This window comes from Tachypleus tridentatus, unplaced genomic scaffold, assembly GCF_004210375.1.
Source record: "Tachypleus tridentatus isolate NWPU-2018 unplaced genomic scaffold, ASM421037v1 Hic_cluster_2, whole genome shotgun sequence".
NCBI classification, from domain to species: Eukaryota; Metazoa; Arthropoda; class Merostomata; order Xiphosura; family Limulidae; genus Tachypleus; species Tachypleus tridentatus.
Window position 1 is genome coordinate 67055039 of NW_027467782.1, and position 27309 is coordinate 67082347.

At 29.7% G+C, this 27309-nt stretch overlaps 1 long non-coding RNA gene across 1 annotated transcript in view; it reads left to right on the top strand.

The window, feature by feature from the left end:
- The first annotated feature begins 1930 nt into the window (after positions 1-1930).
- LOC143243099 (uncharacterized) overlaps positions 1931-27309 on the top strand; it is a 45733-nt gene continuing 20354 nt past the window's right edge. The window contains exons 1-2 of the long non-coding RNA XR_013023884.1: positions 1931-2008; positions 13746-13812. This is a non-coding gene — a long non-coding RNA (uncharacterized LOC143243099). The remainder of the gene's footprint in view (positions 2009-13745; positions 13813-27309) is intronic.

Genomic DNA, 27309 nt, shown 5'->3' on the forward strand with positions numbered 1-27309 from the left:
TTTATTCAACTGGTACAAACAACTATGAAGATTACTTCAACAAAACGTTTTATTCAACTGGTACAAAACAATGTACATTACTTACACAAAGGGTTTTATTTAGCTAATTTACAAACAACATTACTTTACAGAAAGTTTTATTCAACTGGTACAAACAATGTAATTACTTAACAAAGGTTTTATTTAGCTGGTACAAACAACATACTTACTTTACAGAAGGAAAGTTTTATTCAACTGGGTATAAACAATGTAATTCTTAACAAAGGTTTTATTTAGCTACATGGTACAAACAAACAGTACTTTACAAGAGAGTTTATTCAACTGGTACAAACACAATGTACAGTACTTAACAAAAGGTTTTATTCAACTGGTACAAACAACAGTACTTTACAGAAAGTTTTATTCAACTGGTACAAAGGCAACATGGCAAAGTCATCTTAACAAAGGTTTTATTCAACTGGTACAAACAACATAGTACTTATAAAAGGGTTTTTTATTCAGCTGGTACAAACAACATAGTACTTTTACAAAGGTTTTATTCAGCTGGTACAAACAACATAGTACTTACAAAAGGTTTATTCAACTTCAACTGGTACAAACAAACATAGTAATTTTACAAAGGTTTTATTCAGCTGGTACAAACAACATAGTACTTTACAAAGGTTTTATTCAGCTGGTACAAATGACATAATACTTTACAAAGTTTTATTCAACTGGTAACAACAATGCTGTAACTTCACAAATTGAGTTATTATTCAACTGGTGCATGTGAACTTATTTTACAAAATTGGTATTAGTTACTTGATATGATAGGATTAGATTTCTTTAAAAAGTAAACAAATCCTACCAGAAAACAGCAAGTCAAAATGTAGTAATAGCAGTTGTTGAAAGCAATATAAACGTTTTTTTCATGTGGGGTTTACTTAAAGCAAGTATCCTTTACTTTTTAGGCCACTAACAATGAAATGTAAGAATGTATCTCAGAACGGCTGGTATGGGTATTGACACTTTTATTGATAAGGAGAGAACAACGTTTCGACCTTCTTAGGTCATCTTTAGGTTAAGGTTGTTAAAGAGTTTGAATGTGACCGTTGACAGACACCGCCTTAGGGGCGAGTAGTATAAATGGATGCAAGGTTAGGGAAGCGCTGCATTAAGATGTGTTAGGCTATTAATTAGTATAGGTATAAATAAATTTTAAGGTTAGTATTTGTACTTGTTTGTTGGCTTTCTCATATATGTGTAGAAAATAGTTTTTATACATTCTGTGCAAACTGTAAATGAGGTTTGTTGTCCATTAGTATCTGTTTTCTCACTCTCCATCAACTTGTGTCTAGTCTACAAAACTTTGACACTGATCTACACTAAATCGTGTAGTTTGTCTTTTAGCTAGTTGCACCTCAAAAGTATTTGTAAAGACTTGTAAAAATACGCAAGTATAGGTGAGATGTGAAGAGAAATATCCATTTTAAGTAACAACATTATTTGTAACTTCCTTAAATTGGAGGACACGCATTGATGTAACTGATAATGCATGCTGCGTATCAGTTACATCATAAATGAACGCTTCATAAAGGGTTCCCTCAAGCACATTTAGTGCTTCTAGAAAATAACACTTTCAACAGGTTGTAGGGTTACAATTTTAATAACAATTTGCAAAAAAAAAACAAAAAATCATAGTTGGGGTTTTGAGAAACCCAGTCTGAGAAAATATTTTAAGAGTCGTTTTAGTTTTGCCACATTATGAATCTCTGCTAGTGTGTAAAAGTTTGCTACAAAAGTTGTAATTTTATAAAGATCTCTTGTTTAATGATACATATGTAAAGCTATCTAGAATATTTTATTAATTTGTCTTTAAAATAACATTTATATTAAGTACACATGAATGTTTGATTTGTTGTCAACAAATAAAATCTTTGTGAACTTTTAGATTTGTTGAGTGTATGGAATGTGGACGGAAACTTCATCAGATATGTGTTTTATATTATGAGAACATTTGGCCTGAAGGGTGAGTATTGGTGCAACATTACTATTTTTACTGTTTTGTACAGTGTTGTGTTTTGTGTAAGAGAGAGATTGTTATGAGAGGTTTGATAATGTAATTGTGCAATAATCAAATAAATATTTGACCCAAACACAATAAAATATGCAGTTGTAATTTAGTCTTAGAAATTAAAACGTTTTTTTGGATAGTAAATGAAATAAATGTATACATTTCTACTGGGACTTGTGCATCATAAGCTATTACTGAGTGTGTTTGTTCATACACCTGTTTAAAAGGCAGCATGCCTTTTGTTGTGTTATGTTTCTTTGAGGTATTGGGTCTATTAACTGACAGATTTGTCTTGTGGGAACTAGTTAGCTCTGTTTCTAAAGTTTATATTTGTCTTGTGGGAACTAGTAAGCTCTGTTTCTAAACTCTATATTTGTCTTGTGGGAACTAGTAAGCTCTGTTTCTAAACTCTATATTTGTCTTGTGTAGGAACTAGTAAGCTCTGTTTCTAAACTCTATATTTGTCTTGTGGGAACTAGTAAGCTCTGTTTCTAAAGTCTATATATGTCTTGTGGAACTAGTAAGCTCTGTTTCTAAACTCTATATTTGTCTTGTAGGAACTAGTAAGCTCTGTTCAAACTCTATATTTGTCTTGTAGGAACTAGTAAGATCTGTTTCTAAACTCTATATTTGTCTTGTGGAACTAGTAAGCTCTGTTTCTAAAGTCTATATTTGTCTTGTGGGAACTAGTAAGCTCTGTTTCTAAACTCTATATTTGTCTTGTGGGAACTAGTAAGCTCTGTTTCTAAACTCTATATTTGTCTTGTGGGAACTAGTAAGCTCTGTTTCTAAAGTCTATATTTGTCTTGTGGGAACTAGTAAGCTCTGTTTCTAAACTCTATATTTGTCTTGTAGGAACTAGTAAGCTCTGTTTCTAAACTCTATATTTGTCTTGTAGGAACTAGTAAGATCTGTTTCTAAACTCTATATTTGTCTTGTGGGAACTAGTAAGCTCTGTTTCTAAAGTCTATATTTGTCTTGTGGGAACTAGTAAGCTCTGTTTCTAAACTCTATATTTGTCTTGTGGGAACTAGTAAGCTCTGTTTCTAAACTCTATATTTGTCTTGTAAGAACTAGTAAGCTCTGTTTCTAAACTCTATATTTGTCTTGTAGGAACTAGTAAGCTCTGTTTCTAAACTCTATATTTGTCTTGTAGGAACTAGTAAGCTCTGTTTCTAAACTCTATATTTGTCTTGTGGGAACTAGTAAGCTCTGTTTCTAAAGTCTATATTTGTCTTGTGGGAACTAGTAAGCTCTGTTTCTAAATCTGTTTCTAAACTCTATATTTGTCTTGTGGGAACTAGTAAGCTCTGTTTCTAAACTCTATATTTGTCTTGTGGGAACTAGTAAGCTCTGTTTCTAAACTCTATATTTGTCTTGTGGGAACTAGTAAGCTCTGTTTCTAAAGTCTATATTTGTCTTGTAGGAACTAGTAAGCTCTGTTTCTAAACTCTATATTTGTCTTGTAGGAACTAGTAAGCTCTGTTTCTAAACTCTATATTTGTCTTGTAGGAACTAGTAAGCTCTGTTTCTAAAGTCTATATTTGTCTTGTGGGAACTAGTAAGCTCTGTTTCTAAACTCTATATTTGTCTTGTGGGAACTAGTAAGCTCTGTTTCTAAACTCTATATTTGTCTTGTGGGAACTAGTAAGCTCTGTTTCTAAAGTCTATATTTGTCTTGTGGGAACTAGTAAGCTCTGTTTCTAAAGTCTATATTTGTCTTGTAGGAACTAGTAAGCTCTGTTTCTAAACTCTATATTTGTCTTGTAGGAACTAGTAAGATCTGTTTCTAAACTCTATATTTGTCTTGTGGGAACTAGTAAGCTCTGTTTCTAAAGTCTATATTTGTCTTGTGGGAACTAGTAAGCTCTGTTTCTAAACTCTATATTTGTCTTGTGGGAACTAGTAAGCTCTGTTTCTAAACTCTATATTTCTCTTGTGGGAACTAGTAAGCTCTGTTTCTAAAGTCTATATTTGTCTTGTGGGAACTAGTAAGCTCTGTTTCTAAAGTCTATATTTGTCTTGTGGGAACTAGTAAGCTCTGTTTCTAAACTCTATATTTGTCTTGTGGGAACTAGTAAGATCTGTTTCTAAACTCTATATTTGTCTTGTGGGAACTAGTAAGCTCTGTTTCTAAAGTCTATATTTGTCTTGTGGGAACTAGTAAGCTCTGTTTCTAAACTCTATATTTGTCTTGTGGGAACTAGTAAGCTCTGTTTCTAAACTCTATATTTCTCTTGTGGGAACTAGTAAGCTCTGTTTCTAAAGTCTATATTTGTCTTGTGGGAACTAGTAAGCTCTGTTTCTAAACTCTATATTTGTCTTGTGGGAACTAGTAAGATCTGTTTCTAAACTCTATATTTCTCTTGTGGGAACTAGTAAGCTCTGTTTCTAAAGTCTATATTTGTCTTGTGAGAACTAGTAAGCTCTGTTTCTAAACTTTATATTTGTCTTGTGGGAACTAGTAAGATCTGTTTCTAAACTCTATATTTCTCTTGTGGGAACTAGTAAGCTCTGTTTCTAAAGTCTATATTTGTCTTGTGGGAACTAGTAAGCTCTGTTTCTAAACTCTATATTTGTCTTGTGGGAACTAGTAAGCTCTGTTTCTAAACTCTATATTTGTCTTGTGGGAACTAGTAAGCTCTGTTTCTAAACTATATATATTTGTCTTGTGTTTCTAAAGAACTAGTAAGCTCTGTTTCTAAAGTCTATATTTGTCTTGTGGGAACTAGTAAGCTCTGTTTCTAAACTCTATATTTGTCTTGTGGGAACTAGTAAGCTCTGTTTCTAAACTCTATATTTGTCTTGTGGGAACTAGTAAGCTCTGTTTCTAAACTCTATATTTGTCTTGTGGGAACTAGTAAGCTCTGTTTCTAAACTCTATATTTGTCTTGTGGGAACTAGTAAGCTCTGTTTCTAAAGTCTATATTTGTCTTGTGAGAACTAGTAAGCTCTGTTTCTAAACTTTATATTTGTCTTGTGAGAGAACTAGTAAGCTCTGTTTCTAAACTTTATATTTGTCTTGTGGGAACTAGTAAGCTCTGTTTCTAAAGTCTATATTTGTCTTGTGGGAACTAGTAAGCTCCATTTATAAAGTCTATATTTGTCTTGTGGGAACTAGTAAGCTCTGTTTCTAAAGTCTATATTTGTCTTGTGGGAACTAGTAAGCTCTGTTTCTAAACTCTATATTTGTCTTGTGGGAACTAGTAAGCTCTGTTTCTAAACTTTATATTTGTCTTGTGAGAACTAGTAAGTTTCTAAAGTCTATATTTGTCTTGTGGGAACTAGTAAGCTCTGTTTCTAAAGTCTATATTTGTCTTGTGGGAACTAGTAAGCTCTGTTTCTAAACTCTATATTTGTCTTGTGGGAACTAGTCTAAAGTCTATATTTGTCTTGAACTAGTAAGCTCTGTTTCTAAAGTCTATATTTGTCTTGTGGGAACTAGTAAGCTCTGTTTCTAAAGTCTATATTTGTCTTGTGAGAACTAGTAAGCTCTGTTTCTAAACTTTATATTTGTCTTGTGAGAACTAGTAAGCTCTGTTTCTAAAGTCTATATTTGTCTTGTGGGAACTAGTAAGCTCTGTTTCTAAAGTCTATATTTGTCTTGTGGGAACTAGTAAGCTCCATTTATAAAGTCTATATTTGTCTTGTGGGAACTAGTAAGCTCTGTTTCTAAAGTCTATATTTGTCTTGTGGGAACTAGTAAGCTCTGTTTCTAAAGTCTATATTTGTCTTGTGGGAACTAGTAAGCTCTGTTTCTAAAGTCTATATTTGTCTTGTGGGAACTAGTAAGCTATGTTTCTAAAGTCTATATTTGTCTTGTGGGAACTAGTAAGATCTGTTTCTAAAGTCTATATTTGTCTTGTGGGAACTAGTAAGCTCTGTTTCTAAACTCTATATTTGTCTTGTGGGAACTAGTAAGCTCTGTTTCTAAACTCTATATTTGTCTTGTGGGAACTAGTAAGCTCTGTTTCTAAACTCTATATTTGTCTTGTGGGAACTAGTAAGCTCTGTTTCTAAAGTCTATATTTGTCTTGTGGGAACTAGTAAGCTCTGTTTCTAAAGTCTATATTTGTCTTGTGGGAACTAGTAAGCTCTGTTTCTAAAGTCTATATTTGTCTTGTGGGAACTAGTAAGCTCTGTTTCTAAACTCTATATTTATCTTGTGGGAAATAGTAAGCTCTGTTTCTAAAGTCTATATTTGTCTTGTGGGAACTAGTAAGATCTGTTTCTAAACTCTATATTTGTCTTGTGGGAACTAGTAAGCTCTGTTTCTAAACTCTATATTTGTCTTGTGGGAACTAGTAAGATCTGTTTCTAAACTATATTTATCTTGTGGAAACTAGTAAGCTCTGTTTCTAAAGTCTATATTTGTCTTGTGGGAACTAGTAAGCTCTGTTTCTAAACTCTATATTTGTCTTGTGGGAACTAGTAAGATCTGTTTCTAAACTCTATATTTGTCTTGTGGGAACTAGTAAGCTCTGTTTCTAAACTCTATATTTGTCTTGTGGGAACTAGTAAGCTCTGTTTCTAAACTCTATATTTGTCTTGTGGGAACTAGTAAGCTCTGTTTCTAAACTCTATATTTGTCTTGTGGGAACTAGTAAGCTCTGTTTCTAAAGTCTATATTTGTCTTGTGGGAACTAGTAAGCTCTGTTTCTAAACTCTATATTTGTCTTGTGGGAACTAGTAAGCTCTGTTTCTAAACTCTATATTTGTCTCTTGTGGGAACTAGTAAGCTCTGTTTCTAAACTCTATATTTGTCTTGTGGGAACTAGTAAGCTCTGTTTCTAAACTCTATATTTGTCTTGTGGGAACTAGTAAGCTCTGTTTCTCTAAAAGTCTGTATGTTTGTCTTGTGTGGGAACTAGTAAGCTCTGTTTCTAAACTCTATATTTGTCTTGTGGGAACTAGTAAGCTCTGTTTCTAAAGTCTATATTTGTCTTGTGGGAACTAGTAAGCTCTGTTTCTAAAGTCTATATTTGTCTTGTGGGAACTAGTAAGCTCTGTTTCTAAAGTCTATATTTGTCTTGTGGGAACTAGTAAGCTCTGTTTCTAAACTCTATATTTGTCTATATTTGTTTCTAAACTCTATATTTGTCTTGTGGGAACTAGTAAGCTCTGTTTCTAAAGTCTATATTTGTCTTGTGGGAACTAGTAAGCTCTGTTTCTAAACTCTATATTTGTCTTGTGGGAACTAGTAAGCTCTGTTTCTAAAGTCTATATTTGTCTTGTGGGAACTAGTAAGCTCTGTTTCTAAACTCTATATTTGTCTTGTGGGAACTAGTAAGCTCTGTTTCTAAACTCTATATTTGTCTTGTGGGAACTAGTAAGCTCTGTTTCTAAACTATATTTGTCTTGTGGAAACTAGTAGCTCTGTTTCTAAAGTCTATATTTGTCTTGTAAACTAGTAAGCTCTGTTTCTAAAGTCTCTATATTTGTCTTGTGGGAACTAGTAAGCTCTGTTTCTAAACTCTATATTTGTCTTGTGGGAACTAGTAAGCTCTGTTTCTAAAGTCTATATTTGTCTTGTGGGAACTAGTAAGCTCTGTTTCTAAAGTCTATATTTGTCTTGTAGTAAGGAACTAGTAAGCTCTGTTTCTAAAGTCTATATTTGTCTTGTGGGAACTAGTAAGCTCTGTTTCTAAACTCTATATTTGTCTTGTGGGAACTAGTAAGCTCTGTTTCTAAACTCTATATTTGTCTTGTGGCTCTGTTTCTAAACTAGTAAGCTCTGTTTCTAAAGTCTATATTTGTCTTGTGGGAACTAGTAAGCTCTGTTTCTAAATTTGTCTATATTTGTCTTGTGGGAACTAGTAAGCTCTGTTTCTAAAGCTCTGTTTCTATATTTGTCTTGTGGGAACTAGTAAGCTCTGTTTCTAAAGTCTCTATATTTGTCTTGTAGTAAGCTCTGTTTCTAAACTAGTAAGCTCTGTTTCTAAAGTCTATATTTGTCTTGTAGGAACTAGTAAGCTCTGTTTCTAAACTCTATATTTGTCTTGTGGGAACTAGTAAGCTCTGTTTCTAAACTCTATATTTGTCTTGTGGGAACTAGTAAGCTCTGTTTCTAAACTCTATATTTGTCTTGTGGGAACTAGTAAGCTCTGTTTCTAAACTCTATATTTGTCTTGTGGGAACTAGTAAGCTCTGTTTCTAAAGTCTATATTTGTCTTGTGGGGAACTAGTAAGCTCTGTTTCTAAAGTCTATATTTGTCTTGTGGGAACTAGTAAGCTCTGTTTCTAAACTCTATATTTGTCTTGTGGGAACTAGTAAGCTCTGTTTCTAAACTCTATATTTGTCTTGTAGGAACTAGTAAGCTCTGTTTCTAAAGCTCTATATTTGTCTTGTGGGAACTAGTAAGCTCTGTTTCTAAAGTCTATATTTGTCTTGTGGGAACTAGTAAGCTCTGTTTCTAAACTCTATATTTGTCTTGTGGGAACTAGTAAGCTCTGTTTCTAAACTCTATATTTGTCTTGTGGGAACTAGTAAGCTCTGTTTCTAAACTCTATATTTGTCTTGTGGGAACTAGTAAGCTCTGTTTCTAAAGTCTATATTTGTCTTGTGGGAACTAGTAAGCTCTGTTTCTAAAGTCTATATTTGTCTTGTGGGAACTAGTAAGCTCTGTTTCTAAAAATTTGTCTATATTTGTCTATATTTGTCTTGTGGGAACTAGTAAGCTCTGTTTCTAAAGTGCTCTGTCTCTCTAAAGTCTATATTTGTCTTGTGGGAACTAGTAAGCTCTGTTTCTAAAGTCTATATTTGTCTTGTGGGAACTAGTAAGCTCTGTTTCTAAAGTCTATATTTGTCTTGTGGGAACTAGTAAGCTCTGTTTCTAAACTCTATATTTGTCTTGGTGGGAACTAGTAAGCTCTGTTTCTAAAGTCTATATTTGTCTTGTGGGAACTAGTAAGCTCTGTTTCTAAACTCTATATTTGTCTGGTGGGAACTAGTAAGCTCTGTTTCTAAAGTCTATATTTGTCTTGTGGGAACTAGTAAGCTCTGTTTCTAAACTCTATATTTGTCTTGTGGGAACTAGTAAGCTTTGTTTCTAAACTCTATATTTGTCTTGTGGGAACTAGTAAGCTCTGTTTCTAAAGTCTATATTTGTCTTGTGGGAACTAGTAAGCTCTGTTTCTAAAGTCTATATTTGTCTTGTGGGAACTAGTAAGCTCTGTTTCTAAACTCTATATTTGTCTTGTGGGAACTAGTAAGCTCTGTTTCTAAACTCTATATTTGTCTTGTAGGAACTAGTAAGCTCTGTTTCTAAACTCTATATTTGTCTTGTGGGAACTAGTAAGCTCTGTTTCTAAACTCTATATTTGTCTTGTGGGAACTAGTAAGCTCTGTTTCTAAACTCTATATTTGTCTTGTAGGAACTAGTAAGATCTGTTTCTAAACTCTATATTTGTCTTGTAGGAACTAGTAAGCTCTGTTTCTAAACTCTATATTTGTCTTGTGAACTAGTAAGCTCTGTTTCTAAAGTCTCTATATTTGTCTTGTGGGAACTAGTAGCTCTGTTTCTAAAGTCTATATTTGTCTTGTGAGAACTAGTAAGCTCTGTTTCTAAAGTCTATATTTGTCTTGTGTAGAACTAGTAAGCTCTGTTTCTAAAGTCTATATTTGTCTTGTGGGAACTAGTAAGCTCTGTTTCTAAAGTCTATATTTGTCTTGTGAGAACTAGTAAGCTCTGTTTCTAAAGTCTATATTTGTCTTGTGGGAACTAGTAAGCTCTGTTTCTAAAGTCTATATTTGTCTTGTGAGAACTAGTAAGCTCTGTTTCTAAAGTCTATATTTGTCTTGTGAGAACTAGTAAGCTGTTTCTAAACTCTATATTTGTCTTGTGTGAGAACTAGTAAGCTCTGTTTCTAAACTCTATATTTGTCTTGTGGGAACTAGTAAGCTCTGTTTCTAAACTCTATATTTGTCTTGTGGGAACTAGTAAGCTCTGTTTCTAAAGTCTATATTTGTCTTGTGGGAACTAGTAAGCTCTGTTTCTAAAGTCTATATTTGTCTTGTGGGAACTAGTAAGCTCTGTTTCTAAAGTCTATATTTGTCTTGTGGGAACTAGTAAGCTCTGTTTCTAAAGTCTATATTTGTCTTGTGGGAACTAGTAAGCTCTGTTTCTAAACTCTATATTTGTCTTGTGGGAACTAGTAAGCTCTGTTTCTAAAGTCTATATTTGTCTTGTGGGAACTAGTAAGCTCTGTTTCTAAACTCTATATTTGTCTTGTGGGAACTAGTAAGCTCTGTTTCTAAACTCTATATTTGTCTTGTGGGAACTAGTAAGCTCTGTTTCTAAAGTCTATATTTGTCTTGTGGGAACTAGTAAGCTCTGTTTCTAAAGTCTATATTTGTCTTGTGGGAACTAGTAAGCTCTGTTTCTAAACTCTATATTTGTCTTGTGGGAACTAGTAAGCTCTGTTTCTAAAGTCTATATTTGTCTTGTGGGAACTAGTAAGATCTGTTTCTAAACTCTATATTTGTCTGGTGGGAACTAGTAAGCTCTGTTTCTAAACTCTATATTTGTCTGGTGGGAACTAGTAAGCTCTGTTTCTAAACTCTATATTTGTCTGGTGGGAACTAGTAAGCTCTGTTTCTAAAGTCTATATTTGTCTTGTGGGAACTAGTAAGCTCTGTTTCTAAAGTCTATATTTGTCTTGTGGGAACTAGTAAGCTCTGTTTCTAAAGTCTATATTTGTCTTGTGGGAACTGGTAAGCTCTGTTTCTAAAGTCTATTTTTGTCTTGTGGGAACTAGTAAGCTCTGTGTCTAAAGTCTATTCATCTAGAATTTTGTTATTTTTAAATGTATTTTTTTTTAATAATTTGTGTTTAAGATTCTGTGACTTCATCACTAACAACAGTAACTCATTTTTTCTGGAACAACCTGTAATCTGTTGGTAGTGAACAGTATTTAAACAAATTGGTAATTTCTGGAATAAACCTCTTTCTATGTCATATTCTCAGGATTAAAATCTCTGTCATATTCTTTTGATTAAACCTCTTTCTATGTCATTATTGTTAAAATTAAACCTCTTTCTATGTCATATTCTCAGGATTGAAACTTTCTATGTCGTATTGTCAAAATTAAACCTCTTTCTATGTCATATTCTCTGGATTAAACCTCTTTCTGTGTCATATTTTCTGGATTAAACCTCTTTCTGTGTCATATTCTCTGGATTAAAACTTTCTATGTCATAATCTCAGGATTAAACCTTTCTGTGTCATATTTTCAGGATTAAACCTCTTTCTATGTCATATTTTCAGGATTAAACCTCTTTCTATGTCATATTTTCAGGATTAAACCTCTTTCTGTGTCATATATCTCTGAATTAAAACTTTCTATGTCATATTCTCTGGATTAAACCTTTGTGTCATATCCTCAGGATTAAACCTTTCTGTGTCATATTCTCAGGATTAAACCTCTTTCTATGTCATATTTTCAGGATTAAACCTCTTTCTATGTTATATTTTCAGGATTAAACCTCTTTCTATGTTATATTTTCAGGATTAAACCTTTTTCTATGTTATATTTTCAGGATTAAACCTCTTTCTATGTCATATTTTCAGGATTAAACCTCTTTCTGTGTCATATTCTCAAGATTAAACCTCTTTCTATGTCATATTGTCAGGATTAAACCTTCTATGTTATATTTTCAGGATTAAACCTCTTTCTATGTCAAATTCTCAGGATTAAACCTCTTTCTATGTCATATTTTCAGGATTAAACCTCTTTCTATGTCAAATTCTCAGGATTAAACCTCTTTCTATGTCAAATTCTCAGGATTAAACATCTTTCTATGTCAAATTTTCAGGATTAAACCTCTTTCTATGTCAAATTCTCAGGATTAAACCTCTTTCTATGTCATATTTTCAGGATTAAACCTCTTTCTGTGTCATATTCTCTGGATTGAAACTTTCTATGTCAAATTCTCAGGATTAAACCTCTTTCTATGTCATATTCTCTGGATTAAACCTTTCTGTGTCATATTCTCAAGATTAAACCTCTTTCTATGTCATATTGTCAGGATTAAACCTTCTATGTTATATTTTCAGGATTAAACCTCTTTCTATGTCAAATTCTCAGGATTAAACCTCTTTCTATGTCATATTTTCAGGATTAAACCTCTTTCTATGTCTTATTTTCAGGATTAAACCTCTTTCTATGTCAAATTCTCAGGATTAAACCTCTTTCTATGTCAAATTCTCAGGATTAAACCTCTTTCTATGTTATATTTTCAGGATTAAACCTCTTTCTATGTTATATTTTTTCAGGATTAAACCTCTTTCTATGTTATATTTTCAGGATTAAACCTTTTTCAATGTATATTTTCAGGATTAAACCTCTTTCTATGTCATATTTTCAGGATTAAACCTCTTTCTGTGTCATATTCTCTGGATTAAAACTTTCTATGTCAAATTCTCAGGATTAAACCTCTTTCTATGTCATATTCTCTGGATTAAACCTTTTTGTGTCATATTCTTAAGATTAAACCTCTTTCTATGTCATATTGTCAGGATTAAACCTTCTATGTTATATTTTCAGGATTAAACCTCTTTCTATGTCAAATTCTCAGGATTAAACCTCTTTCTATGTCATATTTTCAGGATTAAACCTCTTTCTATGTCTTATTTTCAGGATTAAACCTCTTTCTATGTCTTATTTTCAGGATTAAACCTCTTTCTATGTCAAATTCTCAGGATTAAACCTCTTTCTGTGTCAAATTCTCAGGATTAAACCCTCTTTTATGTCAAATTCTCAGGATTAAACATCTTTCTATGTCAAATTCTCAGGATTAAACCTCTTTCTATGTCAAATTCTCAGGATTAAACCTCTTTCTATGTCATATTTTCAGGATTAAACCTCTTTCTATGTCATATTTTCAGGATTAAACCTCTTTCTATGTCATATTTTCAGGATTAAACCTCTTTCTATGTCATATTTTCAGGATTAAACCTCTTTCTATGTTATATTCTCTGGATTAAAACTTTCTATGTCATATTCTCTGGATTAAAACATTCTATGTCATATTCTCAGGATTAAAACTTTCTATGTCGTATTGTCAAAATTAAACCTCTTTCTATGTCATATTCTCTGGATTAAACCTCTTTCTGTGTCATATTTTCAGGATTAAAACTTTCTATGTCATAATCTCAGGATTAAACCTTTCTGTGTCATATTCTCAGGATTAAACCTTTCTGTGTCATATTCTCAGGATTAAACCTTTCTGTGTCAAATTCTCAGGATTAAACCTTTCTATGTCAAATTTTCAGGATTAAACATCTTTCTATATGGTATTGTCCACATTAAACCTCTTTCTGTGTCATAATCTAAGATTTCTGTATTGAAATTAGTATTGCAGAACTTTATTCTGAATCATTGTAGGGTAACTTGTATGGATAGATGAACAGCTATGTATGTATGTAACAAATAATTCAACTGGTTTGTTTCAGTTACTTTTAAAAAATCATAAGTTCATGTGAATGAAGAAAGGTCGTCAGATTAGCATACATAATGATAATTATATAATGAGTAACTGTACGTTCTGTGATGACGGATAACAAGAGAGTAACTCCATGGAACCATGGTGAAATTACATTTAAACACCAGTGTAATTGTAAAGGTGAACATAGGTTGTAAGTTACAGGTTTGTTGAAAGTTGGTTAATATGAAGAGTGCTTTTGTATTTCAGGTTTGTTTGTGATAATTGTTTAAAAACTCAAGGAAAGAAAGGAAGGAAAACAAGTTCACCAGTAAGAGTGAGTAAAGTTTTGTTGTTATTAAGATGAAAACTTTGTTGTAAGAGTGAGTAAAGTGTTGTTGTTATTAAGATGAAAACTTTGTTGTAAGAGTGAGAAAGTTTGTTGTTATTAAGATGAAAACTTTGTTGTAAGAGTGAGTAAAGTTTTGTTGTTATTAAGATGAAAACTTTGTTGTAAGAGTGAGTAAAGTTTTGTTGTTATTAAGATGAAAACTTTGTTGTAAGAGTGAGTAAAGTGTTGTTGTTATTAAGATGAAAACTTTGTTGTAAGAGTGAGTAAAGTTTTGTTGTTATTAAGATGAAAACTTTGTTGTAAGAGTGAGTTTTGTTGTTATTAAGATGAAAACTTTGTTGTAAGAGTGAGTAAAGTTTAGTTGTTATTAAGATGAAAACTTTGTTGTAAGAGTGAGTAAAGTGTTATTGTTATTAAGATGAAAACTTTGTTGTCAGAGTGAGTAAAGTTTAGTTGTTATTAAGATGAAAACTTTGTTGTAAGAGTGAGTAAAGTTTAGTTGTTATTAAGATGAAAACTTTGTTGTAAGAGTGAGTAAAGGTTGTTGTTATTAAGATGAAAACTTTGTTGTAAGAGTGAGTAAAGTGTTGTTGTTATTAAGATGAAAACTTTGTTGTAAGAGTCAGTAAAGTTTTGTTGTTATTAAGATGAAAACTTTGTTGTAAGAGTGAGTAAAGTTTAGTTGTTATTAAGATGAAAACTTTGTTGTAAGAGTGAGTAAAGTTTGTTGTTATTAAGATGAAAACTTTGTTGTAAGAGTGAGTAAAGTTGTTGTTGTTATTAAGATGAAAACTTTGTTGTAAGAGTGAGTAAAGTTTGTTGTTATTAAGATGAAAACTTTGTTGTAAGAGTGAGTAAAGTTTAGTTGTTATTAAGATGAAAACTTTGTTGTAAGAGTGAGTAAAGTTTAGTTGTTATTAAGATGAAAACTTTGTTGTAAGAGTGAGTAAAGTTTGTTGTTATTAAGATGAAAACTTTGTTGTAAGAGTGAGTAAAGTGTTGTTGTTATTAAGATGAAAACTTTGTTGTAAGAGTGAGTAAAGTTTAGTTGTTATTAAGATGAAAACTTTGTTGTAAGAGTGAGTAAAGTTTTGTTGTTATTAAGATGAAAACTTTGTTGTAAGAGTGAGTAAAGTTAGTTGTTATTAAGATGAAAACTTTGTTGTAAGAGTGAGTAAGGACTTTGTTGTTATTAAGATGAAAACTTTGTTGTAAGAGTCAGTAAAGTTTTGTTGTTATTAAGATGAAAACTTTGTTGTAAGAGTGAGTAAAGTTTGTTGTTATTAAGATGAAAACTTTGTTGTAAGAGTGAGTAAAGTGTTGTTGTTATTAAGATGAAAACTTTGTTGTAAGAGTGAGTAAAGTGTTGTTGTTATTAAGATGAAAACTTTGTTGTAAGAGTGAGTAAAGTTTTGTTGTTATTAAGATGAAAACTTTGTTGTAAGAGTGAGTAAAAGTTGTTGTTATTAAGATGAAAACCTTTGTTGTAAGTGAGTAAAGTTTTGTTGTTATTAAGATGAAAACTTTGTTGTAAGAGTGAGTAAAGTGTTGTTGTTATTAAGATGAAAACTTTGTTGTAAGAGTGAGTTAAGTGTTGTTGTTATTAAGATGAAAACTTTGTTGTAAGAGTGAGTTAAGTGTTGTTGTTATTAAGATGAAAACTTTGTTGTAAGAGTGAGTAAAGTTTGTTGTTATTAAGATGAAAACTTTGTTGTAAGAGTGAGTAAAGTTTTGTTGTTATTAAGATGAAAACTTTGTTGTAAGAGTGAGTAAAGTTTTGTTGTTATTAAGATGAAAACTTTGTTGTAAGAGTGAGTAAAGTTTTGTTGTTATTAAGATGAAAACTTTGTTGTAAGAGTCAGTTAAGTTTTGTTGTTATTAAGATGAAAACTTTGTTGTAAGAGTGAGTTGAAGTTTTGTTGTTATTAAGATGAAAACTTTGTTGTAAGAGTGAGTAAAGTTTTGTTGTTATTAAGATGAAAACTTTGTTGTAAGAGTGAGTGAAGTTTTGTTGTTATTAAGATGAAAACTTTGTTGTAAGAGTGAGTTAAGTGTTGTTGTTATTAAGATGAAAACTTTGTTGTAAGAGTGAGTAAAGTGTTGTTGTTATTAAGATGAAAACTTTGTTGTAAGAGTGAGTGAAGTTTTGTTGTTATTAAGATGAAAACTTTGTTGTAAGAGTGAGTAAAGTTTTGTTGTTATTAAGATGAAAACTTTGTTGTAAGAGTGAGTGAAGTTTTGTTGTTATTAAGATGAAAACTTTGTTGTAAGAGTGAGTAAAGTTTTGTTGTTATTAAGATGAAAACTTTGTTGTAAGAGTGAGTAAAGTTTGTTGTTATTAAGATGAAAACTTTGTTGTAAGAGTGAGTAAAGTTTGTTGTTATTAAGATGAAAACTTTGTTGTAAGAGTGAGTAAAGTTTTGTTGTTATTAAGATGAAAACTTTGTTGTAAGAGTGAGTAAAGATTTTGTTGTTATTAAGATGAAAACTTTGTTGTAAGAGTGAGTAAAGTTTTGTTGTTATTAAGATGAAAACTTTGTTGTAAGAGTCAGTTAAGTGTTGTTGTTATTAAGATGAAAACTTTGTTGTAAGAGTGAGTAAAGTTTTGTTGTTATTAAGATGAAAACTTTGTTGTAAGAGTGAGTAAAGTTTTGTTGTTATTAAGATGAAAACTTTGTGAGTATTAAGATGAAAACTTTGTTGTAAGAGTGAGTAAAGTTTTGTTGTTATTAAGATGAAAACTTTGTTGTAAGAGTGAGTAAAGTTTTGTTGTTATTAAGATGAAAACTTTGTTGTAAGAGTGAGTAAAGTTTTGTTGTTATTAAGATGAAAACTTTGTTGTAAGAGTGAGTGAAGTTTTGTTGTTATTAAGATGAAAACTTTGTTGTAAGAGTGAGTAAAGTTTTGTTGTTATTAAGATGAAAACTTTGTTGTAAGAGTGAGTAAAGTTTTGTTGTTATTAAGATGAAAACTTTGTTGTAAGAGTCAGTTAAGTTTTGTTGTTATTAAGATGAAAACTTTGTTGTAAGAGTGAGTAAAGTTTTTGTTGTTATTAAGATGAAAACTTTGTTGTAAGAGTCAGTTAAGTTTTGTTGTTATTAAGATGAAAACTTTGTTGTAAGAGTGAGTAAAGTTTTGTTGTTATTAAGATGAAAACTTTGTTGTAAGAGTCAGTAAAGTTTTGTTGTTATTAAGATGAAAACTTTGTTGTAAGAGAGTGAGTCAAGTTTGTTGTTATTAAGATGAAAACTTTGTTGTAAGAGTGAGTAAAGTTTTGTTGTTATTAAGATGAAAACTTTGTTGTAAGAGTGGAGTAAAGTTTTGTTGTTATTAAGATGAAAACTTTGTTGTAAGAGTGAGTAAAGTTTTGTTGTTATTAAGATGAAAACTTTGTTGTAAGAGTGAGTAAAGTTTTGTTGTTATTAAGATGAAAACTTTGTTGTAAGAGTGAGTAAAGTTTTGTTGTTATTAAGATGAAAACTTTGTTGTAAGAGTGAGTAAAGTTTTGTTGTTATTAAGATGAAAACTTTGTTGTAAGAGTCAGTTAAGTTTTGTTGTTATTAAGATGAAAACTTTGTTGTAGGAGTGAGAGATGAAAACTGTTGTAGAGTGAAAGTTTTGTTGTTATTAAGATGAAAACTTTGTTGTAAGAGTGAGTAAAGTTTTGTTGTTATTAAGATGAAAACTTTGTTGTAAGAGTGAGTAAAGTTTTGTTGTTATTAAGATGAAAACTTTGTTGTAAGAGTGAGTTAAGTTTTGTTGTTATTAAGATGAAAACTTTGTTGTAAGAGTGAGTTAAAGTGTTGTTGTTATTAAGATGAAAACTTTGTTGTAAGAGTGAGTAAAGTTTTGTTGTTATTAAGATGAAAACTTTGTTGTAAGAGTGAGTTAAGTTTTGTTGTTATTAAGATGAAAACTTTGTTGTAAGAGTGAGTAAAGTTTTGTTGTTATTAAGATGAAAACTTTGTTGTAAGAGTGAGTTAAGTGTTGTTATTAAGATGAAAACTTTGTTGTAAGAGTGAGTAAAGTTTTGTTGTTATTAAGATGAAAACTTTGTTGTAAGAGTGAGTGAAGTTTTGTTGTTATTAAGATGAAAACTTTGTTGTAAGAGTGAGTAAAGTTTTGTTGTTATTAAGATGAAAACTTTGTTGTAAGAGTGAGTAAAGTTTTGTTGTTATTAAGATGAAAACTTTGTTGTAAGAGTGAGTAAAGTTTGTTGTTATTAAGATGAAAACTTTGTTGTAAGAGTGAGTAAAGTTTTGTTGTTATTAAGATGAAAACTTTGTTGTAAGAGTCAGTTAAGTGTTGTTGTTATTAAGATGAAAACTTTGTTGTAAGAGTAAGAGAGTAAAGTTTTGTTGTTATTAAGATGAAAACTTTGTTGTAAGAGTGAGTAAAGTTTTGTTGTTATTAAGATGAAAACTTTGTTGTAAGAGTAAGAGGAGTAAAGTTTTGTTGTTATTAAGATGAAAACTTTGTTGTAAGAGTGAGTAAAGTTTTGTTGTTATTAAGATGAAAACTTTGTTGTAAGAGTGAGTGTTGTTATTAAGATGAAAACTTTGTTGTAAGAGTGAGTAAAGTTTTGTTGTTATTAAGATGAAAACTTTGTTGTAAGAGTGAGTTAAAGTTTTGTTGTTATTAAGATGAAAACTTTGTTGTAAGAGTGAGTAAAGTTTTGTTGTTATTAAGATGAAAACTTTGTTGTAAGAGTGAGTAAAGTTTTGTTGTTATTAAGATGAAAACTTTGTTGTAAGAGTGAGTAAAGTTTTGTTGTTATTAAGATGAAAACTTTGTTGTAAGAGTGAGTAAAGTTTTGTTGTTATTAAGATGAAAACTTTGTTGTAAGAGTGAGTAAAGTTTTGTTGTTATTAAGATGAAAACTTTGTTGTAAGAGTGAGTAAAGTTTTGTTGTTATTAAGATGAAAACTTTGTTGTAAGAGTGAGTAAAGTGTTGTTGTTATTAAGATGAACCTTTGTTGTAAGAGTGAGTAAAGTTTGTTGTTATTAAGATGAAAACTTTGTTGTAAAGTGAGTAAAGTGTTGTTGTTATTAAGATGAAAACTTTGTTGTAAGAGTGAGTAAAGTTTTGTTGTTATTAAGATGAAAACTTTGTTGTAAGAGTCAGTTAAGTGTTGTTGTTATTAAGATGAAAACTTTGTTGTAAGAGTCAGTTAAGTGTTTGTTGTTATTAAGATGAAAACTTTGTTGTAAGAGTGAGTAAAGTTTTGTTGTTATTAAGATGAAAACTTTGTTGTAAGAGTCAGTTAAAGTTGTTGTTATTAAGATGAAAACTTTGTTGTAAGAGTCAGTTAAGTGTTGTTGTTATTAAGATGAAAACTTTGTTGTAAGAGTGAGTAAAGTTTTGTTGTTATTAAGATGAAAACTTTGTTGTAAGAGTGAGTAAAGTTTTGTTGTTATTAAGATGAAAACTTTGTTGTAAGAGTGAGTAAAGTCTTTGTTGTTATTAAGATGAAAACTTTGTTGTAAGAGTGAGTAAAGTTTTGTTGTTATTAAGATGAAAACTTTGTTGTAAGAGTCAGTTAAGTTTTGTTGTTATTAAGATGAAAACTTTGTTGTAAGAGTGAGTAAAGTTTTGTTGTTATTAAGATGAAAACTTTGTTGTAAGAGTGAGTAAAGTTTTGTTGTTATTAAGATGAAAACTTTGTTGTAAGAGTGAGTAAAGTTTTGTTGTTATTAAGATGAAAACTTTGTTGTAAGAGTGAGTAAAGTTTTGTTGTTATTAAGATGAAAACTTTGTTGTAAGAGTGAGTAAAGTGTTGTTGTTATTAAGATGAAAACTTTGTTGTAAGAGTGAGTAAAGTTTTGTTGTTATTAAGATGAAAACTTTGTTGTAAGAGTGAGTAAAGTTTTGTTGTTATTAAGATGAAAACTTTGTTGTAAGAGTGAGTAAAGTGTTGTTGTTATTAAGATGAAAACTTTGTTGTAAGAGTGAGTAAAGTGTTGTTGTTATTAAGATGAAAACTTTGTTGTAAGAGTCAGTAAAGTTTTGTTGTTATTAAGATGAAAACTTTGTTGTAAGAGTCAGTTAAGTGTTGTTGTTATTAAGATGAAAACTTTGTTGTAAGAGTGAGTAAAGTGTTGTTGTTATTAAGATGAAAACTTTGTTGTAAGAGTGAGTAAAGTTTTGTTGTTATTAAGATGAAAACTTTGTTGTAAGAGTGAGTAAAGTTTTGTTGTTATTAAGATGAAAACTTTGTTGTAAGAGTGAGTAAAGTTTTGTTGTTATTAAGATGAAAACTTTGTTGTAAGAGTGAGTAAAGTTTTGTTGTTATTAAGATGAAAACTTTGTTGTAAGAGTGAGTAAAGTTTTGTTGTTATTAAGATGAAAACTTTGTTGTAAGAGTGAGTAGAAGTGTTTGTTGTTATTAAGATGAAAACTTTGTTGTAAGAGTGAGTAAAGTGTTGTTGTTATTAAGATGAAAACTTTGTTGTAAGAGTGAGTAAAGTTTTGTTGTTATTAAGATGAAAACTTTGTTGTAAGAGTGAGTTGTAAGTGTTGTTGTTATTAAGATGAAAACTTTGTTGTAAGAGTGAGTTAAGTGTTGTTGTTATTAAGATGAAAACTTTGTTGTAAGAGTGAGTTAAGTGTTGTTATTAAGATGAAAACTTTGTTGTAAGAGTGAGTAAAGTGTTGTTGTTATTAAGATGAAAACTTTGTTGTAAGAGTGAGTAAAGTTGTTATTTGTTGTTATTAAGATGAAAACTTTGTTGTAAGAGTGAGTAAAGTTTTGTTGTTATTAAGATGAAAACTTTGTTGTAAGAGTGAGTAAAGTTTGTTGTTATTAAGATGAAAACTTTGTTGTAAGAGTGAGTAAAGTTTTGTTGTTATTAAGATGAAAACTTTGTTGTAAGAGTGAGTATTAAGGAAGTGTTGTTGTTATTAAGATGAAAACTTTGTTGTAAGAGTGAGTAAAGTTTTGTTGTTATTAAGATGAAAACTTTGTTGTAAGAGTGAGTAAAGTTTTGTTGTTATTAAGATGAAAACTTTGTTGTAAGAGTGAGTAAAGTTTGTTGTTATTAAGATGAAAACTTTGTTGTAAGAGTGAGTAAAGTTTTGTTGTTATTAAGATGAAAACTTTGTTGTAAGAGTGAGTAAAGTTTTGTTGTTATTAAGATGAAAACTTTGTTGTAAGAGTCAGTAAAGTTTTGTTGTTATTAAGATGAAAACTTTGTTGTAAGAGTGAGTTAAGTTTTGTTGTTATTAAGATGAAAACTTTTTGTTGTAAGAGTGAGTAAAGTTTTGTTGTTATTAAGATGAAAACTTTGTTGTAAGAGTGTTGAGTAAAGTGTTGTTGTTATTAAGATGAAAACTTTGTTGTAAGAGTGAGTAAAGTTTTGTTGTTATTAAGATGAAAACTTTGTTGTAAGAGTGAGTAAAGTTTTGTTGTTATTAAGATGAAAACTTTGTTGTAAGAGTGAGTAAAGTTTTGTTGTTATTAAGATGAAAACTTTGTTGTAAGAGTCAGTAAAGTTTTGTTGTTATTAAGATGAAAACTTTGTTGTAAGAGTGAGTTAAGTGTTGTTGTTATTAAGATGAAAACTTTGTTGTAAGAGTGAGTAAAGTGTTGTTGTTATTAAGATGAAAACTTTGTTGTAAGAGTGAGTAAAGTTTTGTTGTTATTAAGATGAAAACTTTGTTGTAAGAGTGAGTAAAGTTTTGTTGTTATTAAGATGAAAACTTTGTTGTAAGAGTGAGTAAAGTTTTGTTGTTATTAAGATGAAAACTTTGTTGTAAGAGTGAGTAAAGTTTTGTTGTTATTAAGATGAAAACTTTGTTGTAAGAGTGAGTAAAGTTTTGTTGTTATTAAGATGAAAACTTTGTTGTAAGAGTGAGTAAAGTTTTGTTGTTATTAAGATGAAAACTTTGTTGTAAGAGTGAGTTAAGTTTTGTTGTTATTAAGATGAAAACTTTGTTGTAAGAGTGAGTTAAGTGTTGTTATTAAGATGAAAACTTTGTTGTAAGAGTGAGTAAAGTGTTGTTGTTATTAAGATGAAAACTTTGTTGTAAGAGTGAGTAAAGTGTTGTTGTTATTAAGATGAAAACTTTGTTGTAAGAGTGAGTAAAGTGTTGTTGTTATTAAGATGAAAACTTTGTTGTAAGAGTGACTTTGTTGTAAGAAGTAAAGTTTGTTGTTATTAAGATGAAAACTTTGTTGTAAGAGTGAGTAAAAGTTTTGTTGTTATTAAGATGAAAACTTTGTTGTAAGAGTGAGTAAAGTTTTGTTGTTATTAAGATGAAAACTTTGTTGTAAGAGTGAGTAAAGTTTTGTTGTTATTAAGATGAAAACTTTGTTGTAAGAGTGAGTAAAGTTTTGTTGTTATTAAGATGAAAACTTTGTTGTAAGAGTGAGTGAAGTTTTGTTGTTATTAAGATGAAAACTTTGTTGTAAGAGTGAGTAAAGTTTTGTTGTTATTAAGATGAAAACTTTGTTGTAAGAGTGAGTAAAGTTTTGTTGTTATTAAGATGAAAACTTTGTTGTAAGAGTGAGTAAAGTTTTGTTGTTATTAAGATGAAAACTTTGTTGTAAGAGTGAGTAAAGTTTTGTTGTTATTAAGATGAAAACTTTGTTGTAAGAGTGAGTAAAGTTTTGTTGTTATTAAGATGAAAACTTTGTTGTAAGAGTGAGTAAAGTTTTGTTGTTATTAAGATGAAAACTTTGTTGTAAGAGTGAGTAAAGTTTTGTTGTTATTAAGATGAAAACTTTGTTGTAAGAGTGAGTAAAGTTTTGTTGTTATTAAGATGAAAACTTTGTTGTAAGAGTGAGTAAAGTTTTGTTGTTATTAAGATGAAAACTTTGTTGTAAGAGTGAGTAAAGTTTTGTTGTTATTAAGATGAAAACTTTGTTGTAAGAGTGAGTAAAGTTTTGTTGTTATTAAGATGAAAACTTTGTTGTAAGAGTGAGTAAAGTTTTGTTGTTATTAAGATGAAAACTTTGTTGTAAGAGTGAGTAAAGTTTTGTTGTTATTAAGATGAAAACTTTGTTGTAAGAGTGGAAGTAAAGTTTTGTTGTTATTAAGATGAAAACTTTGTTGTAAGAGTGAGTAAAGTTTTGTTGTTATTAAGATGAAAACTTTGTTGTAAGAGTGAGTAAAGTTTTGTTGTTATTAAGATGAAAACTTTGTTGTAAGAGTGAGTAAAGTTTTGTTGTTATTAAGATGAAAACTTTGTTGTAAGAGTGAGTAAAGTTTTGTTGTTATTAAGATGAAAACTTTGTTGTAAGAGTGAGTAAAGTTTTGTTGTTATTAAGATGAAAACTTTGTTGTAAGAGTGAGTAAAGTTTTGTTGTTATTAAGATGAAAACTTTGTTGTAAGAGTGAGTAAAGTTTTGTTGTTATTAAGATGAAAACTTTGTTGTAAGAGTGAGTAAAGTTTGTTGTTATTAAGATGAAAACTTTGTTGTAAGAGTGAGTAAAGTTTTGTTGTTATTAAGATGAAAACTTTGTTGTAAGAGTGAGTAAAGTTTTGTTGTTATTAAGATGAAAACTTTGTTGTAAGAGTGAGTAAAGTTTTGTTGTTATTAAGATGAAAACTTTGTTGTAAGAGTGAGTAAAGTTTTGTTGTTATTAAGATGAAAACTTTGTTGTAAGAGTGAGTTAAGTTTTGTTGTTATTAAGATGAAAACTTTGTTGTAAGAGTGAGTAAAGTTTTGTTGTTATTAAGATGAAAACTTTGTTGTAAGAGTGAGTAAAGTTTTGTTGTTATTAAGATGAAAACTTTGTTGTAAGAGTGAGTAAAGTTTTGTTGTTATTAAGATGAAAACTTTGTTGTATTAAGTAAGGAGTCAGTTAAGTTGATGATGAAAACTTTGTTGTAAGAGTGAGTAAAGTTTTGTTGTTATTAAGATGAAAACTTTGTTGTAAGAGTGAGTTAAGTTTGTTGTTATTAAGATGAAAACTTTGTTGTAAGAGTGAGTAAAGTTTTGTTGTTATTAAGATGAAAACTTTGTTGTAAGAGTGAGTAAAGTTTTGTTGTTATTAAGATGAAAACTTTGTTGTAAGAGTGAGTAAAGTTTTGTTGTTATTAAGATGAAAACTTTGTTGTAAGAGTGAGTTTTGTTGTTATTAAGATGAAAACTTTGTTGTAAGAGTGAGTAAAGTTTTGTTGTTATTAAGATGAAAACTTTGTTGTAAGAGTGAGTAAAGTTTTGTTGTTATTAAGATGAAAACTTTGTTGTAAGAGTGAGTAAAGTTTGTTGTTATTAAGATGAAAACTTTGTTGTAAGAGTGTAAAGAGTGAAAACTTTGTTGTAAAAGTTTTGTTGTTATTAAGATGAAAACTTTGTTGTAAGAGTGAGTAAAGTTTTGTTGTTATTAAGATGAAAACTTTGTTGTAAGAGTGAGTAAAGTTTTGTTGTTATTAAGATGAAAACTTTGTTGTAAGAGTGAGTAAAGTTTGTTGTTATTAAGATGAAAACTTTGTTGTAAGAGTGAGTAAAGTTTGTTGTTATTAAGATGAAAACTTTGTTGTAAGAGTGAGTAAAGTTTTGTTGTTATTAAGATGAAAACTTTGTTGTAAGAGTAAAGTTTTGTTGTTTTGTTGAAAACTTTATGTAAGAGTGAGTAAACTTTGTTGTTATTAAGATGAAAACTTTGTTGTAAGAGTGAGTAAAGTTTTGTTGTTATTAAGATGAAAACTTTGTTGTAAGAGTGAGTTAAGTTTTGTTGTTATTAAGATGAAAACTTTGTTGTAAGAGTGAGTAAAGTTTTGTTGTTATTAAGATGAAAACTTTGTTGTAAGAGTGAGTAAAGTTTTGTTGTTATTAAGATGAAAACTTTGTTGTAAGAGTGAGTAAAGTTTTGTTGTTATTAAGATGAAAACTTTGTTGTAAGAGTGAGTAAAGTTTTGTTGTTATTAAGATGAAAACTTTGTTGTAAGAGTGAGTTAAGTGTTGTTGTTATTAAGATGAAAACTTTGTTTGTTGTAAGAGTGTTATTAAGTGAAAAGTGTAAGAGTTGTTGTTATTAAGATGAAAACTTTGTTGTAAGAGTGAGTAAAGTTTTGTTGTTATTAAGATGAAAACTTTGTTGTAAGAGTGAGTTAAGTGTTGTTGTTATTAAGATGAAAACTTTGTTGTAAGAGTGAGTAAAGTTTTGTTGTTATTAAGATGAAAACTTTGTTGTAAGAAGAGTTATTAAAGATGAAAAGTAAAGTTTTGTTGTTATTAAGATGAAAACTTTGTTGTAAGAGTGAGTAAAGTTTTGTTGTTATTAAGATGAAAACTTTGTTGTAAGAGTGAGTAAAGTTTTGTTGTTATTAAGATGAAAACTTTGTTGTAAGAGTGAGTAAAGTTTTGTTGTTATTAAGATGAAAACTTTGTTGTAAGAGTGAGTAAAGTTTTGTTGTTATTAAGATGAAAACTTTGTTGTAAGAGTGAGTAAAGTTTTGTTGTTATTAAGATGAAAACTTTGTTGTAAGAGTGAGTAAAGTTTTGTTGTTATTAAGATGAAAACTTTGTTGTAAGAGTCAGTTAAGTTTTGTTGTTATTAAGATGAAAACTTTGTTGTAAGAGTGAGTAAAGTTTTGTTGTTATTAAGATGAAAACTTTGTTGTAAGAGTGAGTTAAGTGTTGTTGTTATTAAGATGAAAACTTTGTTGTAAGAGTGAGTAAAGTTTGTTGTTATTAAGATGAAAACTTTGTTGTAAGAGTGAGTTAAGTGTTGTTGTTATTAAGATGAAAACTTTGTTGTAAGAGTCAGTTAAGTGTTGTTGTTATTAAGATGAAAACTTTGTTGTAAGAGTGAGTAAAGTTTTGTTGTTATTAAGATGAAAACTTTGTTGTAAGAGTGAGTTAAGTTTTGTTGTTATTAAGATGAAAACTTTGTTGTAAGAGTGAGTAAAGTTTTGTTGTTATTAAGATGAAAACTTTGTTGTAAGAGTGAGTAAAGTTTTGTTGTTATTAAGATGAAAACTTTGTTGTAAGAGTGAGTAAAGTGTTGTTGTTATTAAGATGAAAACTTTGTTGTAAGAGTCAGTTAAGTGTTGTTGTTATTAAGATGAAAACTTTGTTGTAAGAGTCAGTTAAGTGTTGTTGTTATTAAGATGAAAACTTTGTTGTAAGAGTGAGTGAAGTTTTGTTGTTATTAAGATGAAAACTTTGTTGTAAGAGTGAGTTAAGTGTTGTTATTAAGATGAAAACTTTGTTGTAAGAGTGAGTAAAGTTTTGTTGTTATTAAGATGAAAACTTTGTTGTAAGAGTGAGTGAAGTTTTGTTGTTATTAAGATGAAAACTTTGTTGTAAGAGTGAGTAAAGTTTTGTTGTTATTAAGATGAAAACTTTGTTGTAAGAGTGAGTAAAGTGTTGTTGTTATTAAGATGAAAACTTTGTTGTAAGAGTGAGTAAAGTTTTGTTGTTATTAAGATGAAAACTTTGTTGTAAGAGTGAGTAAAGTTTTGTTGTTATTAAGATGAAAACTTTGTTGTAAGAGTGAGTAAAGTTTTGTTGTTATTAAGATGAAAACTTTGTTGTAAGAGTGAGTAAAGTTTTGTTGTTATTAAGATGAAAACTTTGTTGTAAGAGTGAGTTAAGTGTTGTTGTTATTAAGATGAAAACTTTGTTGTAAGAGTGAGTAAAGTGTTGTTGTTATTAAGATGAAAACTTTGTTGTAAGAGTGAGTAAAGTTTTGTTGTTATTAAGATGAAAACTTTGTTGTAAGAGTGAGTTTTGTTGTTATTAAGATGAAAACTTTGTTGTAAGAGTGAGTAAAGTTTTGTTGTTATTAAGATGAAAACTTTGTTGTAAGAGTGAGTTAAGTTTGTTGTTATTAAGATGAAAACTTTGTTGTAAGAGTGAGTTAAGTGTTGTTGTTATTAAGATGAAAACTTTGTTGTAAGAGTGAGTAAAGTGTTGTTGTTATTAAGATGAAAACTTTGTTGTAAGAGTGAGTAAAGTTTTGTTGTTATTAAGATGAAAACTTTGTTGTAAGAGTGAGTAAAGTTTTGTTGTTATTAAGATGAAAACTTTGTTGTAAGAGTGAGTAAAGTTTTGTTGTTATTAAGATGAAAACTTTGTTGTAAGAGTGAAAAGTAAAGTTTTGTTGTTATTAAGATGAAAACTTTGTTGTAAGAGTCAGTTAAGTGTTGTTGTTATTAAGATGAAAACTTTGTTGTAAGAGTGAGTAAAGTTTTGTTGTTATTAAGATGAAAACTTTGTTGTAAGAGTGAGTTAAGTTTTGTTGTTATTAAGATGAAAACTTTGTTGTAAGAGTGAGTAAAGTGTTGTTGTTATTAAGATGAAAACTTTGTTGTAAGAGTGAGTAAAGTGTTGTTGTTATTAAGATGAAAACTTTGTTGTAAGAGTGAGTAAAGTTTTGTTGTTATTAAGATGAAAACTTTGTTGTTATTAAGAGAAAACTTTGTTGTAAGAGTGAGTAAAGTTTTGTTGTTATTAAGATGAAAACTTTGTTGTAAGAGTGAGTAAAGTTTTGTTGTTATTAAGATGAAAACTTTGTTGTAAGAGTGAG